The sequence below is a fragment of the Hyla sarda genome, chromosome 6 (genome assembly GCF_029499605.1).
Source record: "Hyla sarda isolate aHylSar1 chromosome 6, aHylSar1.hap1, whole genome shotgun sequence".
Taxonomy (NCBI): domain Eukaryota; kingdom Metazoa; phylum Chordata; class Amphibia; order Anura; family Hylidae; genus Hyla; species Hyla sarda.
In genome coordinates, this window is record NC_079194.1 from 55,771,486 (window position 1) to 55,790,411 (window position 18,926).

The window sequence follows — 18,926 nt, forward strand, 5'->3', positions numbered from 1 at the left end:
CGCCATCACGTCGTTACGCACGCCGACGCACGTACGCGACGACGTGATGACGAGGAAGGTCAGCGCCGGCCATACAGGGGATCCCTGAACGGAGAAGACACCGAGGAGGCAGGTAAGGTCCCTCCCGATGTCCTGTAAGCACTAACCCGGCTATTCAGTCGGGCTGTTCGGGACTGCGGTTCGGAATCGGTGAAATCGCGGTGGTCCCGAACAGCTCGACTGAACAGCCGGGTTAGTGTCACTTTCCTTTCAGACGCGGCGGTCAGCTTTGATCGCCGCATCTGAAGGGTTAATACAGGGCATCACCGCGATAGGGGTGTATTCGCCGTATAAGACGCACCAACTTTTCCCCCCCAGTTTTGGGGAAGAAAAAGTGCGTCTTATACGGCGAAAAATACGGTACTTAAAGGAACTCTGTCATCAGTGTCACATGAACTAACCTGTCGGTACAGAAAGATAGTGCAGGTGACACTGATGACAACCATACTTACCTGGTCCCTTTCTGTGCTCTGATTTTCCCTACAATCTCCCGTTCCGGGGCTGACATGGAGCATGTGCGGAGCTTTGTGATGTCACCACTGCTGTTTTCTAACAGCGGGACCCAGCAGGGAAGCAGCATCGGTAACGTCACGAAGTTCCACTCATGCGCCAAGTTGTCCCTGGAACAGAAGATTGTGGGAAAACCAGAGCACAGAAAGGACCAGGTAAGTATGGTTGTCATGAGTTTCACCTGCACTACCTGTCTGTACCGACAGGTTAATGCAGGTGACACTGATGACAGAATTCCTTTAAGTGGAGAGAAGGCTATCCTGTCTGGTCCGAACTCACAGCAAAAGAACTGGAGTTCTCCAGCTTAGAACATTTTTGTGCCATCATCCCTGGGCTTCTACTGTAGAATATGAAGTAAGATCTATGCCATTGTGGTGGCCTGGTACAGGAGTTGTACCCTTACTGCCTTGTCAGGCAGCCTCCCTGCAGTGTCCCCTGGGCCCCCTTGTACTGTTATTGTTATGCTATGTAATGTATATAAAATGTTTTAGCTTTAAGAAACGGTGTCATGTGATTGTAACCCAGTGAGGTATCAGTGCTCATGTGACCTTAGGGTGACCTATGGGACCTTTCCTAGTCTCCCCCATATAAGCCCTTGGAGGAGCTAGCTCGCTCTCTTGAGTTCCAGTTAAAGGGGTATTCCAGGCAAAAACTTTTTTTTATATATCAACTGGCTCCAGAAAGTTAAACAGATTTGTAAATTACTTCTATTAAAAAATCTTAATCCTTCCAATAGTTATTAGCTTCTGAAGTTTTCTGTCTAACTGCTCAATGATGATGTCATGTCCCGGGAGCTGTGCATGATGGGAGAATATCCATTGCATGATGGGAAAATATCCCCATAGGAGCTGGACAGCTCCCGGGATGTGAGTCATCAGAAAGCAGTTAGACAGAAAACAGCAACTCAACTTCAGAAGCTAATAACTATTGGAAGGATTAAGATTTTTTTAATAGAAGTAATTTACAAATCTGTTAAACTTTCCGGAGCCAGTTAATACCCCTTTAAGTCTTTGCTGAACCACAGTGCAGTAATGTCCTAAGAGTATGTCTGGAGTCCAGAGGAGGCCTAAAGTCTGTCAAGCAGCCACAAGTCTACAAGTCCACTACCCCCAGGTCCAAATCAGAGCTGGTAAGCTACAAACAGGGTCTAGTCAGTCAAGTCAACCTGTCTTCAGTCAACGTGGCCTGCATCATAATTGTACCAGTCCACTGCAAGTCCCAGCAAGCCCTAAGGTCTCTGAAGTCACTGGTCACCTCCGTGGGCCTGGCCAAGCTGTATAGACTTTTCCACCTGTCTAATTCAGTAAAGCTACCGTTATCCGTAACTTGGCATCCGAGTCATTATTGCCCCCGTGCCTAGCCCAGGATCCAGTGGTAAACCTTTGGGTGGTATTGAGAATAAACCACACCCTGGTGTCACGAATACAAGGGGTTAATGGCATCTGCCCCTAGGGTAACAACATCTGCCCTCATCACACCCTCTACCACACCATGTTGACCACTGGAGCAGCTAAGGACTGGAGCGGTAAGACCAGCGGTGGCAGCTAAGTCCAGTCTGTTGTTTTATATGCTGGCACCCTGGGGATGATGGCACAAAAAAGTTCTAAGCTGGAGTACTCCTTAAAAAAGAACTCTGGGACGTACAGTTAAATCCAGAAGTTTACATACGCTATTTAACAAGACACATATGCTTGTTTTTCTAACTTTCTGACATAAAATCTGATCTTAACTCTTACCCTGTTTTAGGTCAATTAGGATTACAAAAAATATTTACATTTGCCAAATGCCAGAATAATGAGAGATAGAGATTTTTATTTAATTTTAAAGTATTTATTTTTCGTGCTTTTCCAACCAAAGAAAAAACAAACAAACAAAAAACATAAAATGCCAACACAATCCAGGTAGCCACCGGGCCAGTCCCAGACAGTATAAGACATTGCAAGGTAGTAAAGTAGCAAAAATCAGGATACTTGTGTATAATTGTTTGTACAGATGAATGAAGCGCCTGCAGGTATCTGGAGATTCCACCCAAGGATAATCAGACTTGTACAATCCTCTTCCTCATATCTTGGCTGATTTCTTTACATTTTCCCATAATGTTACACACAGAAGCAGTGGGTTTCTCGTGTGCATTAAAATACATCCACAGGTGTGTCTCTAATCTCAGATGTTGCCAATAAACCAATTAGAGGCTTTCAAAGATATGACATCATCATATGGGCTGTCCCAAATTGTTTAAAGGCAAAGTAAAGGTGTGTCGGGTGCAACTTCATGCGGTGGTCAACACGCCCCATTCATGCAGAGAGCTGGGGCATAGGGGATGAGTTGTTACACCTGGAAGTTATCCTTTAACCTCTTAAGGACGCGATATAACGTGGGGTCACGCGGTGACTCCACGTCATTTCGGGTTGGTCCCGGCGGCTAATGGTGAGCTGGGACCCGTGGCTATTACCAGACATCACCGAACGCGGTGATGCCTGATATTAACCCTTCAGACGTGGCGATCGCTCCGTCTAAAGTTAAAAAAAAGCATTCCGGGCAGCTCAGTCGTGCTGATCAGGACCACTGCGGTGAAACCGCTGTGTCCCTATCAGCTATTAGGACACTAGGAGGGTCCCTTCCTGCCTCCTCGTTGTCTGATTGTCAATTCACAGCTCTGTGCCTGAGATCCAGGCTGGAGCAGTGGAGCACCGATATCACTGATCTATGGCATAGCATTGATCAGTGTCTGCAATCAATGTAATACATGTTATAGTCCCCTATGGGGGCTATAACAGTGCAAAAAAAGTGTAAAAAATTGTTTATAAATGTGATTTAACCCCTTCCCTAATAAAAGTTTGAATCACCCCCCTTTTCCCATTAAGAAAAAAAAAACAATGTAAATAAAAATAAATATAAACATATGTGGTATCGCCGCATGCGTAAATGTCCGAACTATAAAAATATATTGTTAATTAAACTGCACGGTCAATGGCGTACATGTAAAAAAAATTCCAAAATCCAAAATAGCGAATTTTTGGTCACATTTTATACCATAAAAAATGAATAAAAAGCGATCAAAAAGTCCGATCAAAACAAAAATAGTACCGATAAAAACTTCAGATTATGGCCGTATACGGAAAAATAAAAAAGTTAGAGGGGTCAGAAGAGGACATTTTCAAACATATCAATCTTAGTGAATATAGTTCAGATTTTTTCCAGAAGTAAAACAAAATCAAACCTTTATAAGTAGGGTATCATTTAAATCGTATAGATCTACAGAATAAAGATAAGATCTCATGTTTGCCAAAAAAATGTACTGCGTAGAAACGGAAGCCCCAAAAATGAACAAAATGGCGTTTTTTAAAAATTTTGTTGCACAATGATTTTTTTCCGTTTCTCCGTAGATTTCTGGTTAAAACGACTGATGTCAGTACAAAGTAGAATTGGTGGCGCAAAAAACAAGCCATCATATGAGTCTGTAGGTGTAAAATTGAAAGGGTAATGATTTTTAAAAGATAAGGAGGAAAAAAGGAAAGTGCAAAAACGGAAAAACGCTCAGTTCTTAAGGGGGACCTTGGGTGCGATACAAAGGTATCAGCAGATACAGTATATTGCTGCAGTTTTGTATGGTGCCGTGAAGCCGCATAGTGGCCAGAGTATAATCCTCTGATTATTATTATTATATATATATATATATATATATATATATATATATATATTGTGATGACTCGCTATTGCAGGCAGGTGCGGTTACAGTATAGAGGCACGGAAACAGGACTTTTCAACTCAAAGATCAGTGTTTTATTCACACTTGGCAAACAGCAAACAGTCTTTAAATGTAGGACAAAGGAACATGTAACAAAAGTCCACCTTTATTCCTTAGGTGTTTGTTCACACCTCAGTCCATGTCATGCGGCATCAAGCAAGTCTTTTCCAGGCCTCCAGGCAGGCTGCTCACCAGCTTCCAAATTCTCAGGGAAGAACTCCACTCTCAGCTCTCTCTGGCAGTGTGAGCTGCAACTAGCAAATCCCATCCGGCTGGTGAGGCAGCCTAGCTTTAAGGCCAACAAAAGACTGCTTGGACTGTGGGGAATGGCCCCCACCCTACACTTGACCATTCCCAGTAAGAGCCGTCCCGGATTGGCCTTCCAGCCATACTACAGCAACAGTGTCAATCTGCATGGCAGCACCAGGGGCCTTGGTGACACATATCGACCGTCCACTATTATCCCTTTCCCCTTCTCCAAAAAAAAAAAAAAAAAAAAAAATTATATATATATATATATATATATATATATATATATATATATATATATACATACATATATGTGTGTCTATACATAGGGGGGCATGTATGAAGCTTTTTACCCTGTTTTTTTGTCTGTGATTTGTCGCAATTTTTCCTTTATGTCATTTTTTGCGACAAACAATTGCACCAAATGGTTTTGAACAAAATCACTGATTTCACTTTGTTAGTCGTGATTTCAGTTACAATCATTCTTTGGTCTGGAATTAATTAATTGCGACTTTTCGATTTGGTGCAAGTTTAGGCGCAAATACCTTCATTTAGGCGCAAATGTACACCATGAATAAAGTGACAGAGAAAATAGCTACAACAATAGAACGTCCCAAAAATCAGATTTACTGCCTGGAATTCTGGGGTCTGCGCCTTTTGTAGGGCTACATTTGTGCCAAAATTACAAACTTGTATACGACAATTGATAATTGTGGCGCAAATATGCTCCATTTAACGCAAAAAAAAAAACATATATAAAATCACACATTGCTACACCATTATTGATACATGTCCCCCATAATCTTTAGGGTTACCTTTTCTATCTCAATACTTCAAAAAGCCAATTCTCATTTCCATTGCCTAATGTCCTTCTCCTGGGAATTTTTTCTATTGATCCTAATGCTTCACGGTGTCACCGCATTCTAAGCCTCTCGATAAGACTCTCACATCAATCTCCATCGCTTTTGCCTTGCACGGTGAAATTTATGATACTCTTATTGTATTAGGAGGGAGGGGGAGTCTTCTAGTATATCACATAAATCAGTGTTTCCCAACCAGTGTGCCTCCAGCTGTTGCAAAACTACCACTTCCAGCATGCCCGGACAGCCAACGGCTGTCCGGGCATGCTGGAAGTGGTAGTTTTGCAACAGCTGGAGGCACACTGGTTGGGAAGCAATGTCTTAGTTATATCAATCATACTTTTTATTCGTTTCCTTATATAACCGTCTCCTTATTTATCACCGCCGCCATACGGAGGCGGCAAAATTCACTTCTTATCTGGAATAGACCGTGTAACAAAATGTTTGCTAATTTCAGGGTTTATCCTATCAGATTTAAAATAAAAAAAGAAACTTGCGTCCATTTTGGCGACACTTAAGCTCTGCAGATTCGTTACTAGCTATTACTTTTATCTCCCATCTAGAAGGAAACGTTTGCCCTTAAGTATTATTATTATGTTTTATTATTTATTTATTTTTTTACCAGGCAATAGGTATTTAGTTTTTGTTGGTGAAAATGTCAAGTGTTTTCTTCCGTAAATCTAGAGCAGAATGCATTAAGCATCTTCTATTTTTTTTTCCGCCGCTGCAGCCTATTTTATCTTCTCCTGTGGGTCATGGTTTCGAAACCGCAGGATCCGTACCTGCTCTGGGTATCAATATAACCATCCTGCAGAATAACAAGTAGTAAGGTGTGCAGCCGAGCGAGCGAGATTTTCATGATCATTTGTAGCACCTCTGTTTAACCCCCCTCCCCCCTTTCATCTGCAGGCCTGCTTTATGGGAAGTTAAAGGAGTAGTCCGGAAAAAATTAAATGGGTACTCCGGTGGACAACTTTTTCTTTTTTTTTTTTAAATGAACTGATGCCAGAAAGTTAAACAGATTTGTAAATGACTTCTATTAAAAAATCTTTACCCTTCCAGTACTTTTTAGCAGCTGTATGGTACAGAGGAAATTCTTTTCTTTTTGATTTTCTTTTTTGTCTTGTCCACAGTGCTCTCTGCTGACACCTCTGTCAGTGTCAGGAACTGTCCAGAGCAGCATAGGTTTGCTATGGGGATTTTCTCCTGCTCTGGACAATTCCTGATACGGGCATCAGGTGTCAGCAGAGAGCACTGTGGACCAGACAAAAAACAAATTCAAAAAGAAAAAAATTTCCTCTGCGGCATACAGCTGCTAAAAAGTACTGGAAGGGTTAAGATTTTTAATAGAAGTCATTTACAAATCTGTTTAACTTTCTGGCACCAGTTGATTTAAAAAAAAAAAAAATAATTCCACTGGAGTACCCCTTTAACTCATCCCCTATCAACAGGATAGGGGATAAGTAGCTGATCGGGGTTGGTCCGACTGCTGGGTCCCCCCAAGATCACCAGAACGGGACCCCAGTGCTCCCAATGAGAAGCGTGTGTATTCTACTGGTAGACGGCACGCGCTCCATTTATTTCAATGGGTGCGCTGATGATGCCTGAGTGCTATACTCGGGTCTATTCGATGCTCCCATAGGAATGAATGGATCGTGTTCTGGCTGTAGGGCTCCTCACTGAGCACCAGGGTTCTGTACCGGTGATCGCAGGGGGCCCCAGTGGTCAGAGCCCCTGCGATCAGCTACTTATGCATAGGGGATGAGTTATTTTTCACCAGAGATCTCCTTTAAAGGAGTACCCCGCTGCTCAGCGTTTGGAATAAACTGTTCCGAACGCTGGAGCCGGTGCCGGGAGCTCGTGACGTCCTAGCCCTGCCCCTTCATTATGTCACACCCCGCCCCCTCAATGCAAGTCTATGGGAGGGGGCCTGACAGCCGTCACGCCCCCTCCCATAGACTTGCATTGAGGGGGCGGGCGTGACATCATGAGGGGGCGGGGCTAGGACATCACGAGCTGATGGCTCCAGTGTTCAGAACAGTTTGTTCCAAACGCTGAGCAGCGGAGTACTCCTTTAAGGCTAAGTTTCCACAATTTTTTTTTCATCATGTGACTCAACAATTTCTATTAAAGGAGTTCGACACCCCTAAACATCTTATCCCCTATCCAAAGAGACCCCCGTGATCAAACATCTTATTCCCCCAATGCTAAACCTACATGGAGTTTATTATGGCTTTTTCTCACCATAGACTTCTAGGAAAGACAAACGTACATGCAATTTTGGAAACTGCCACTGAGCCCAAAATGGAAAAAAGGGCAAGTGAATATGGCGTTTCAAAAATCCTCTGGCCGTGGCATTTTTTCATCCAAAAAATTACTTGGGGCTGTTGTGGCGTTATTTTGGCATGGTTTTTGCAAAACGGCATCATTTTTGTAGAAATTTTGCCTAAGGTTATGTTCACACAAAGGAATTGTTGTGGACTGTCTGCCCGAAAGGACATTCCGCCAATAGCAGGCATGGACAGAATATTCCAGGACCACTCAGAAATGTGTAGTGCTCACAGACAGCAATGCATCCCAAGGGTATTCGATCCAAAGAATTGACATGACAATTCTTTTTGCAGAAGCCAGAGATGAGATTTCTGTGGCAGGTGTTTTCACCGCTAAAATTTTGCCGTTTGCGCGGTGCAGCAAAATCCCATTGAAAGCAAAGGAATTTCCAAGTTACCGTAATTTTTTTTCTGGATTTCGCTCAGAAATGCAAAAAAAAAATTTTAAACAAAAAACATCATAGTCCCAACATACTGAGGTTTTGGAAAACTGTCACTGAGCCCAAAACTGCTGAAAACGCAAAAAAAAATTATATATATAAAAAAAAAACAACGCCAAGGGAAAGAACGCCAAGTGGGTTTGCCAATTCATAAATCCCTACTGACTTTAAGCTAACATCTGGCGGTGGCATTTTTTCACCAGAAAATCTTAGCCTTAAAGGGGTACTCCGCTGCTCAGCATTTGGAACAAACTGTTCCGAACGCTGGAGCCGGCACGGGGAGCTAGTGACGTGCCCCCTCAGTGCAAGTCTATGGGAGGGGGCGTGACGGTTCCAAACGCTGAGCAGTGGAGTGCCCCTTTAAGGGGTTAATAGAAAAAAAGAGCAAATTTCTTCAAAAAAACTCAGTTCCATTGAAGTGAACGGAGCCAAGTTGTAATACCACACACCATCTGATGACAGGTGTGGTGCTGTTTTTTGAAAAAAAATAGCCCTTTTTATCCTATGTTTAGGCTATGTACACATTTTGGAATGTCTGCACGGAAAGTCTCCGTGCGGACATTCTGCAGACTGAAGGCGCCGGCATAATATACCGGGGCTAGGACTGCACAGGAATGCGCTGTCTCATGGACGACTATGCATTCCGAGTGCGGAGTCCGCAGAAAGAAATAACAGGTTCAGTCTTTATGCGGACATGGAATTTGGAATTTCCATGGCGGAAACATTTCACCGTGTGCACAGAGAGGCAGAGGGACTTCCATGGGACTCTGCTTCAGCGGAATTTTTAGCAGAATTCCAATGCGGAATTCTGCATGGAAATTCCATGATGTGAACATGGCCTTAGGGTCTATCCACACGTACAGTATCCTGCGCATATTAGATCCGCAGGCTTTGAAGCTGCAGATTTCAATGTAAACTAAATGACTGCGCTCAGCTTCAAATTCTGCGCATCAAATATGCGCATGATACTGTACGTGTGAATAGACTCCTAATAAGTGTTTGTTAGTGGAGGTCAGCTTGTGGTGAGGTTAGAGATGAGCGAACTTACAGTAAATTCGATTCGTCACGAACTTCTCGGCTCGGCAGTTGATGGCTTTTCCTGCATAAATTAGTTCAGCTTTCCGGTGCTCCGGTGGGCTGGAAAAGGTGCATACAGTCTTAGGAGACTCTTTCCTAGGAATGTATCCACCTTTTCCAGCCCACCGGAGCACCTGAAGGCTGAACTCATTTACGCAGGAAAATCATCAACTGCCGAGCCGAGAAGTTCGTGACGAATCGAATTTACTGTAAGTTCGCTCATCTCTACTAGTGGTGATGCCCAGATGTAGACGGAGTCGATCAGAACAGCTTGTGGCGGAGTCTCAGAGTAAGCATGGTCTGATGCCCGTCTCTAATGTAGTGTGAAAGCAGATTGAAATCGGTGAGGGACCCCTGCCATTTACTGGTCATTAACTCTAAAGGAAGAGAGACGGGACCGGTGGACATGTACTGTGATCACAAAATACCGGGAAAGGTGAACTGCCAAATGAATAATGGTGCCCCTGGTGAAGGGCTCCGCTGCACCCACACACATTAATCAGTGTAACTAGCTCTCATAATCCTGTCTACCCTGACTGGCAGAGGACAATGGGGGGGTATTTATCAATTTTGCCTGTTGACCGTTTCTTTTTACCCTTTTTTTTTTCACTTTGGTTTTCGTGGACATGCACCAAATGTATCATGTGGCGCAAGTTGTTAGTAATTTTGGCTCAAATGTTGAAATCAGCCGTTCACAGCGCCTTTTACACAGAACTTACCGCCACAGAGGACGCGTATTTTACCCCTTGTGCAGCCATTTCGGAGTCCCTCCTGCAGTATATCAGCAGGCGACATGAGTTATTTTCTTTTGTGGGGTTTATAGCCCCCATGTGAAATGGATTTTATTTTCAACTTGAGTAGTTTTTTTTTGGTTACTTTAGTGCAGTGGTCTTCAACCTGCGGACCTCCAGATGTTGCAAAACTACAATTCCCAGCATGCCCGGACAGCCGTTGGCTGTCCGGGCATGCTGGGAGTTGTAGTTTTGCAACATCTGGAGGTCCGCAGGTTGGAGACCACTGCTTTAGTGCTTACCTTTCCTGAACCTGTGCGGCCATGTCCAATGCTGGCTCAACGGAGGGTGAAGGTCGCTCAGAGACAACTATGTCGCAGGATAGTATTGAGCAGCCCCAAAGGCGTCGCTGCTTTCACAAAAAAAAATTTTTTTATGGATTTTGACGCCTTTACATTTTCTGACATTGCTAAGTGTGTTTTCCATGTGCAAAATGTCTTGGCGGCGAATTGTGCCCAAAAAAAACCCCTAAAGGCGCAAAATTGCGCCAAAGATCGATTGCCCCAAATGATGAATTACTGACTAAAGTTAAAATCACACACAGGACCGTGTGATTTTGAGAAAGTTTTAAAAATGACAGAGGAGAAATTTGGTGCAAAAAGACACTGCGCCAAAGTATCGCACCAAGGTTACGTGAAAAAAAACCACATAAATCCTTTGATAAATACCCCTCATTGTGACTACCAGGGCCGCTGCTCCTTCTCCACCTCTAATATGCATCATTTTACATGTATTTCTGTAGAATCTGCTAAAATATTTGGGGCTGATGTATCTTAAAGGGGTACTCCGGTGAAAATCTTTTTTTCTTTTAAATCAGCTGGTGGCAGAAAGTTAAACATATTTGTAAATTACTTCTATTAAAAAATCTTAATCCTTCCAGTACTTAATAGCTGCTGAATGCTACAGAGGAAATTCCTTTCTTTTTGGAACACTGATGACATCACGAGCCCAGTGCTCTCTGCTGACATCTCTGTCCATTTTAGCAACCATGCATAGCAGATGCATGCTAAGGGCAGCATGGTGGCTCAGTGGTTAGCACTGTTGCCTTGCAGTGCTGGGGACTTGGGTTCAAATACCACTAAGGACAACAATAAATAAAGCGATATTATTATTATAATAACGTCAGCAGAGAGAACTGTGCTCGTGATGTCATCAGAGAGCATTCCATAAAAAAAAGAATTTCCTCTGTAGTATTCAGCAGCTAATAAGTACAGGAAGGATTAAGTTTTTTTAATAGAAGTAATTTACAAATATGTTGTAACTTTCTGCCACCAGTTGATTTAAAAGAAAAAAGGTTTTCACCGGAGTACCCCTTTAACCTTTGCACTTGGTCAATTGGTACACATTGGGTTTGGGCTGTCTTGCATGTTTTCATTGCAAGTAATATACTCATTTTGCTGGAGCAGATGCCTTTCTGTGCCAAGCATGCCAGTGGGCAGATTTTGAGTGTGGTTTCACTGGCATAACACTTTTTATTCCTTTTATTTATCCATTAATGTGTTTATTTTCTTATAAATCACATTTTCAACAATATAAAAAAGAATAATCCCTTATTTAAGATATCAACAACCACCCACCCCTAATGGCACAGCGGGCACCTGCAAAACAAGCCGGCGTTAAGACCACTGAGGAAGGCACCGTCTCAATAGACGGCAATGATTGTTCATTCTTTCGGTGGAGTCTTGGGTTTGGAATGTCCTTGGTGAAATATCCGCCGCGAAAATTCTGTACTGTAAATGATGCAGCAAAATCCCATTGAGAACAATGGGTGGCTGCTGCACCGTATTTACCAAGCGGAATCCTGCTTGAAAAATGCTTAGTGTGAATGGGCCTTAACTGTAAAATAGAAGAAAATAAATCTAAATTTCTGATATAATTTATAATTACTTCAACATAATAATTACTTTCATACAGGTCAACTATTTCTCTCCATGCTGTCCTTAGGTTGTGTGTGGAATTACAACTTGGCTCCATTCACGTCAGTGGAATTGAGTTGCAGTACCACACATAACCTGAGGACAGTTGTGGTGCTGTTTTTGAAATAAGTAATTTCTGTTTTTCTAGTCCTGGATTACACTTTAACTCTGATACCTTTGTATTGACTGTGTATGACTTTGTTCCTGGACTCTGCTTTTCTCTTAAAGGGGAACTCCACTGATCAGTGTTCGGAACTGCTGACCCTTGCAGCACAAACACAATGTTCGGAACATTTAGTTACGAATGCTGGCCAGTGAAGTACCCCTTTAATCCTCAGGCTGTCTGCCTGGTACCTTAGTTCTACACCCAGATAAAGCCTTCTCTAGACAACTGCTTCCATGCCTTTTTGTTAAAGGGGTACTTCGGTGGAATTTTTTTTTTTCTAAATCAACTGGTGCCAGAAAGTTAAACAGATTTGAAAATTGCTTCTATTTAAAATTCTTAATCCTTCCAGTACTTATTAGCGGCTGTATACTATAGAGGAAATTCTTTTCTTTTTGGATTTCTTTTCTGTCACGAGCACAGTGCTCTCTGTTGACACCTCTGACCATTTTAGGAACTGTCCAGAGGAGCATATGTTTGCTATGGGGATTTTCTCCTGCTCTGGACAGTTCCTGACATGAACAGAGATGTCAGCAGAGAGCACTGTGGTCAAACAGAAAAGAAATCCAAAAAGAAAATAATTTCCTCTGTAGTATACAGCCACTAATAAGTACTGGAAGGATTAAGATTTTTTTTTAATAGAAGTAACTTACAAATCTGTTTAACTTTCTCGCATCAGTTGATTTAAAAAAAAGAAAAAAAAAGTTTTCCACCGCAATACCCCTTTAAGTCACCTTGTACTTGTAGTTACACTCTTGTTCCTGTTAATTTGCCTGATTCCTCTCTGTATGAGGACACATTTCTGTTCTGTGGCCATGTTCTGGTCCTGTCACCTTGTCCACTATCTCATCCAACTACTGACTGGTGACTACTCTGGGGGCCGTGACCTGTAGATACAATGCAGCAAAGTTCAAATCTTCTTTAACCCCTTAAGGACTCAGGGTTTTCCCGTTTTTGCACTTTTGTTTTTTCCTCCTTACCTTTTAAAAATCATAACCCTTTCAATTTTCCACCTAAAAATCCATATTATGGCTTATTTTTTGCGTCGCCAATTCTACTTTGCAGTGACATTAGTCATTTTACCCAAAAATGCACGGCGAAACGGGAAAAAAAATCATTGTGCGACAAAATCGAAGAAAAAACGCCATTTTGTAACTTTTGGGGGCTTCCGTTTCTACGCAGTGCATATTTTGGTAAAAATGACACCTTATCATTATTCTGTAGGTCCATACGGTTAAAATGATTCCCTACTTATATAGGTTTGATTTTGTCGCACTTCTGGAAAAAATCATAACTACATGCAGGAAAATTTATACGTTTAAAAATGTCCTCTTCTGACCCCTATAACTTTTTTATTTTTCCACGTACAGGGCGGTATGAGGACTCATTTTTTGCGCCGTGATCTGAAGTTTTTATCGGTAGGATTTTTGTTTTGATTGGACTTTTTGATCACTTTTTATTCATTTTTTAATGGTATAATAAGTGACCAAAAATGCGCTTTTTTTGACTTTGGAATTTTTTTGCGTGTACGCCATTGACCGTGTAGTTTAATTAATGATATATTTTTATAGTTCGGACATTTACGCACGCGGTGATACCACATATGTTTATTTTTTTTTTTTTAAACTGTTTTATTTTTTTTATGGGAAAAGGGGGGTGATTCAAACTTTTATTAGGGAAGGGGTTAAATTAACACTTTATTAACACTTTTTTTTACCTTTTTTTTTGCAGTGTCATAGGTCCCATAGGACTTTGTTAAATGTTATAATCCTCCCAGTTCACTGTCCTTATCATGATAAACCACCCCCTGCCTTTATTTTTATTATTTTTTCTTTTCTACCTTTATATTGTTCTGTATTTTCTGCTCAGTCAGGTTTACAGACTGGGAAGGGGTGTTCCCCAGCAGGCGTGACATCATCTGAAGCCATACAGGGGAGAACTTCCTCCCTCACTCTGATACACACAGCCCACAGCAGTTCAGTGTTGAGCTCTGATAATAATAATAGTAGTAATGTTTGTCTCATTTCAGTATAAGGGGCTGTTCACCATCTGTATGCCACCATAATACATCAGAATACCATCAAAAAAGGTATCTGGACAGACGTGGTGGCATCACCTTGGTGTAGCCATAGGGTTCAAGAGACAAATGTAGTCTACCTTGTCTAAATTTGGTCTGTGTTATGCCAGTTTATGTTTTATTTGTGGTTTCACACACTACAGTTTCTTATTTTTGTTGTCAGTAAAAAACGCAACAAAAATTATACCAAAATGCAACATGTGAATGCAGACTTAAAGGGTACCTTTCATCAAAAAAACTTTTGATATATTATAGATTAACCCCTTAAGGATCGGAGGTTTTTCCGTTTTTGCATTTTCGTTTTTTGCTCCTTGCCTTTAAAAAATCATAACTCTTTCAAATTTACACCTAAAAATCCATATGATGGCTTATTTTTTGCGCCACCAATTCTACTTTGTAATGACGTCAGTCATTTTGCCCAAAAATCTATGGTGAAGCGGGAAAAAAAATCATTGTGCGACAAAATTGAAAAAAAAAAACGCCATTTTGTAACTTTTGGGGGCTTCCGTTTCTACGTAGTACATTTTTCGGTAAAAATGACACCTGATATGTATTCTGTAGGTCCATATGATTAAAATGATACCCTACTTATATAGGTTTGATTTTGTCGGACTTCTGGAAAAAATCATAACTACATGCAGGAAAATTAATACGTTTAAAATTGTCATCTTCTGACCCCTATAACTTTTTTATTTTTCCGTGTATGGGGCGGTATGAGGGCTCATTTTTTGCGCCGTGATCTGAAGTTTTTAACGGTACCATTTTTGCATTGATAGGACTTATTGATATAAAAAGTGACCAAAAATGCACTATTTTGGACTTTGGAATTTTTTGGCGCGCACGCCATTGACCGAGCGGTTTAATTAATTATATATTTTTATAATTCGGACATTTCCGCACGCGGTGATACCACATATGTTTATTTTTATTTTTATTTACACTGTGTTTTTTTTTTTATTGGAAAAGGGGGGTGATTCAAACTTTTAATAGGGGAGGAGTTAAATGATCTTTATTCACTTTTTTTTTCCCTTTTTTTTTGCAGTGTTATAGGTCCCATAGGGACCTATAATACTGCACACACTGATCTTCTATGTTGATCACTGGTTTCTCATAAGAAACCAGTGATCAACGATTCTGCCGCATGACTGCTCAGGCCTAGATCACAGGCACTGAGCAGTCATTCGGCGATCGGACAGCGAGGAGGCAGGAAGGGGCCCTCCCGCTGTCCTGTCAGCTGTTCGGGATGCCGCGATTAGCCGCGGCTATCCCGAACAGCTCGACTGAGCTAGTCGGGAACTTTTACTTTCACTTTTAGCCGCGCGGCTCAGCTCTGAGCGCGCGGCTAAAGGGTTAATAGCGCGCGGTGCCGCGATCGGCGCTGCGCGCTATTAGAGGCGGGTCCCGGCTTCACTATGACGCCGGGCCCGCCATGATATGATGCGGGGTTACTGTGTAACCCCGCGTTATATCAGAAGAGCAGGACCAAGGACGTACCGGTACGTCCTTGGTCCTTAAGGGGTTAATGTATGCAGAATAACTTTCCAATAGCATGTTATTAAAAAATATGCTTCGTTCTTTTTAATTTTCCACTTTGAAAAAATGACCACTAGGGGTCTCCCTATCAGTTATTTTTCATAGATTTCAGACTCATGCTGGAGTGCCAGGGAGCAGTGTTGCGCTTGTCTGTGTCCCGGCTGCAGTCTGAGATTTAGGACTCCTGCATGAGTCTGAAATCTATAAAAAAGGACTGGTAGGGAGACCCCTAGTGGTCATTTTTTCAATCACCCCCCCCCCCCCCCCCCCCCCCCATAGACTTGCATTTAGGAGGTATGGCTGTGACGTCACGAGCCTCCTGCGTTGCACCCAATGCTCTAAACCAGTGGTCTCCAACCTGCGGACCTCCAGATGTGGCAAAACTACAACTCCCAGCATGCCCGGACAGCCAACGGCTGTCCGGGCATGCTGGGAGTTGTAGTTTTGCCACATCTGGAGGTCCGCAGGTTGGAGACTACTGCTCTAAACGAACGCCGGGTGCAGCAGAGAGATCGTGGAGGTACCCAGCTGCGGGACCCCCGCGATCAGACATATTATCCCCTATCTTTTGGATAGGGGATAAGATGTCTAGGGGCGGAGTAACCCTTTAGGCAACTTTCAGTTTTCACTGTGCAATGGTCACGAAGTTATAAAGTGCGAATGTCACACATAGGCACAAAAAAAGGCGTAAACCTAAACCAGGTCAGACCTGGCTTACAAATCTGCCTTTGGAGACCACTTTTTGTAAGTGCCATTGGGGGGAGATTCATCAAAACTTGTCCAGAGGAAAGTTGCCCAGTTGCCCATAGCAACCAATCAGATCGCTACTTTCATTTTTAATAAGGCCTCAGCAAAATGAAAGAAGCGATCTGATTGGTTGCTATGGGCAACTGGTCAACTTTTCCTTTTCACAGGTTTTGAGAAATCTCCCCCAATGGTGACCTTTTGAGAAGAACAGTCTCAGAGGAGAGGAGGAATCATACAAAGTGGTGTTCTGATAATAAGCAAAACCAAAGTAAAAAGAAATGACTTCGCAACTCACTTTCTAAAGATAACAATGATAAGGCTATGTTCACACCTCAGAATCCCGCAGACTGCGGTCGCCGGCATAACATGGAGGGGCAAGCTGGGCTTAACTAGCTTGCCCCCTGACTGGAGAGCCGGTAGGGGTTAATAGGAAAAGAGAGTTGGGTCACCCTCCCCCCTCCCCCCCCCCCCCCCCCCAGAGTCTTCCTGGTTACAGCAGGTGGTAGGTCCCAAAGGTGGGGGGAAGGAGTGCGCCTATCAGAGAGCCTTCTCTTCCCGGGCTTTTAGGGCTCCTCCCTGGGGGTTTATAAGCCCTGCGCTCCCTTCCCCCCTTCAATCTATGTGCTGTCTCATAGACGGCTATGCATTCCGTCGGAGTCCACAGATAGAATGGACAGGTTCATTGTTTCTGCGGACACGGAAATCGGAAATTCCGTGCCAGAAACCATTTGGCGTGGAAATTCCGCTGTGTGCACAGTGCAGCAGAATTCCCCCAAGTCCAATGGGACTGCGTAATCTCCGCATGAAAATTCCAAACTGTGAGCATAGCCCAAATTTCCAATGGTACATTGTGAAGGAAAAGATGGCACTCACCCGCTTCAAAGGACTTGTAAAGGTGACTTGTCATCCAAAGTGCATGTGCATAGCAGTATACAGCGTACAGGCAGGTAAAGGCAGGCAAGGACGCCGGGAGACCAGGCGTGCAGGTTACAGCTGTCTCGCACCTCCGTGCTTCATGAAACCATAGCCCAAATTTCCCCCTATTTGTTTTCACTCATCGATGTGAGTGCGGTGCAGGGACATGGACACATAGACTAAAAAGAGGGCTTGGACACCTGCCCTTTTAATGCACCTGTTCCATAATGCCCTTACTGATTGGGACCTCCATGGGTTGATGTGGGTCCCCATTCAGCTGACATGACTGCTGGAGGTCCCTTAACTCAGGAAATTTGTCGTGTTAACATATGTAAGCTTTTTACAAAGATTTAATTAGAAGAAGTGCCTTTTTTTTTCTACCTGAGCCCCTGCCCCCAAAATGTCTGTACACATCCCTGGTTCTGTGCACCTGTTTTGGTGGAGGAGATTTTTGAGGGAAACTGGTCTAGATATTTCTACCCATAACCATCTCCTAAAATGTATCATGAGATACACTTTGGTGTGGGATCAGCATGGTAACATCGAGTGGATGAGAAGCCTCAGTCTCGCTGTGGTGATAGGTCCATAGATTTGGATGGGATGAGAACACGGTGGAGTCAGACCTCGGCCTAATTGCGTGTCCAATCCCTTAATCACCTGGTGCTTCCTCTGTTATTCGGAATCTGTTACACAAGGCCATAGGAAATATCTGCTACAATTAAATCAGCCTGTTACACATTAGTGGGAAATGAATATTAATGGGACCTGACCATGTATGATCGGCTGATGCTAATATAGAGGGAGGCAGCTGAGGAATGAAGATTAGGATCAGGCAGCAACAACTTCCCAAAGCGGAATAAACAGTGTTGTGTATATACTATACGGTATAGACGAATCATTGCATTATTTGGGCGTATATTATAATTCAGTCAATTAATATTGCTAATTGATATCACTCCTTTTGAGAACAGAAGACGGCACTCACCACATGGCATAGCGTTTTTCTTGTATATTCAGACAGCATGGGTACAAGAGAAAAATGGCCACTGGGCCGTTTCACATTGCTAAGGGTGCTTAATCATGATAGGTCATGATTAAGCCCCCTTGGCGGTGTGAAACGGCCCATCGGCCATGTGGTGAGTGCCATCTTCTGTTCTCACAAGGAGTGATATCGTGGTATCTTACATGAATGAGCACCATCGTAGAGCAGCAAGACATGTCGGGAAGAGGTATGTGACGCCGCATAGTTGAATACATGCTGAGTGTGTAGAGTAGCAGTGCCACCTGGAATTTCTCTAGTGGACATATTGCTAAGTGAGGTTGTATTCATATATGTGTGTGTTTGGGGGGGGGCGTTATTGGAGTTCAGACATTGTACTACTACTGTACTACTACTATAACTTGGCACGACTGAAATCTTCCTAGTACAGTTTAAAGTGATATTGGGGGAGATTTATCAAAACCTGTCCTGAGGAAAAGTTGCTGAGTTATCCATAGCAACCAATCAGATCGCTTCTTTCATTTTCAAAGA

At 42.8% G+C, this 18,926-nt stretch overlaps 1 protein-coding gene across 4 annotated transcripts in view; it reads left to right on the top strand.

The window, feature by feature from the left end:
* GRIN2B (glutamate ionotropic receptor NMDA type subunit 2B) overlaps nt 1–18,926 on the top strand; it is a 544,413-nt gene that overhangs the window by 143,392 nt on the left and 382,095 nt on the right. The window contains exon 1 of one of the 4 annotated variants that reach the window (XM_056523790.1): nt 16,648–16,748. The exons of the other annotated variants lie outside the window; for them this stretch is intronic. The gene's annotated coding sequence lies outside the window, so the exon portion shown is untranslated. Of the gene's footprint in view, nt 1–16,647; nt 16,749–18,926 lie in introns of those variants that run through there. 4 annotated transcript variants of the gene reach the window in all.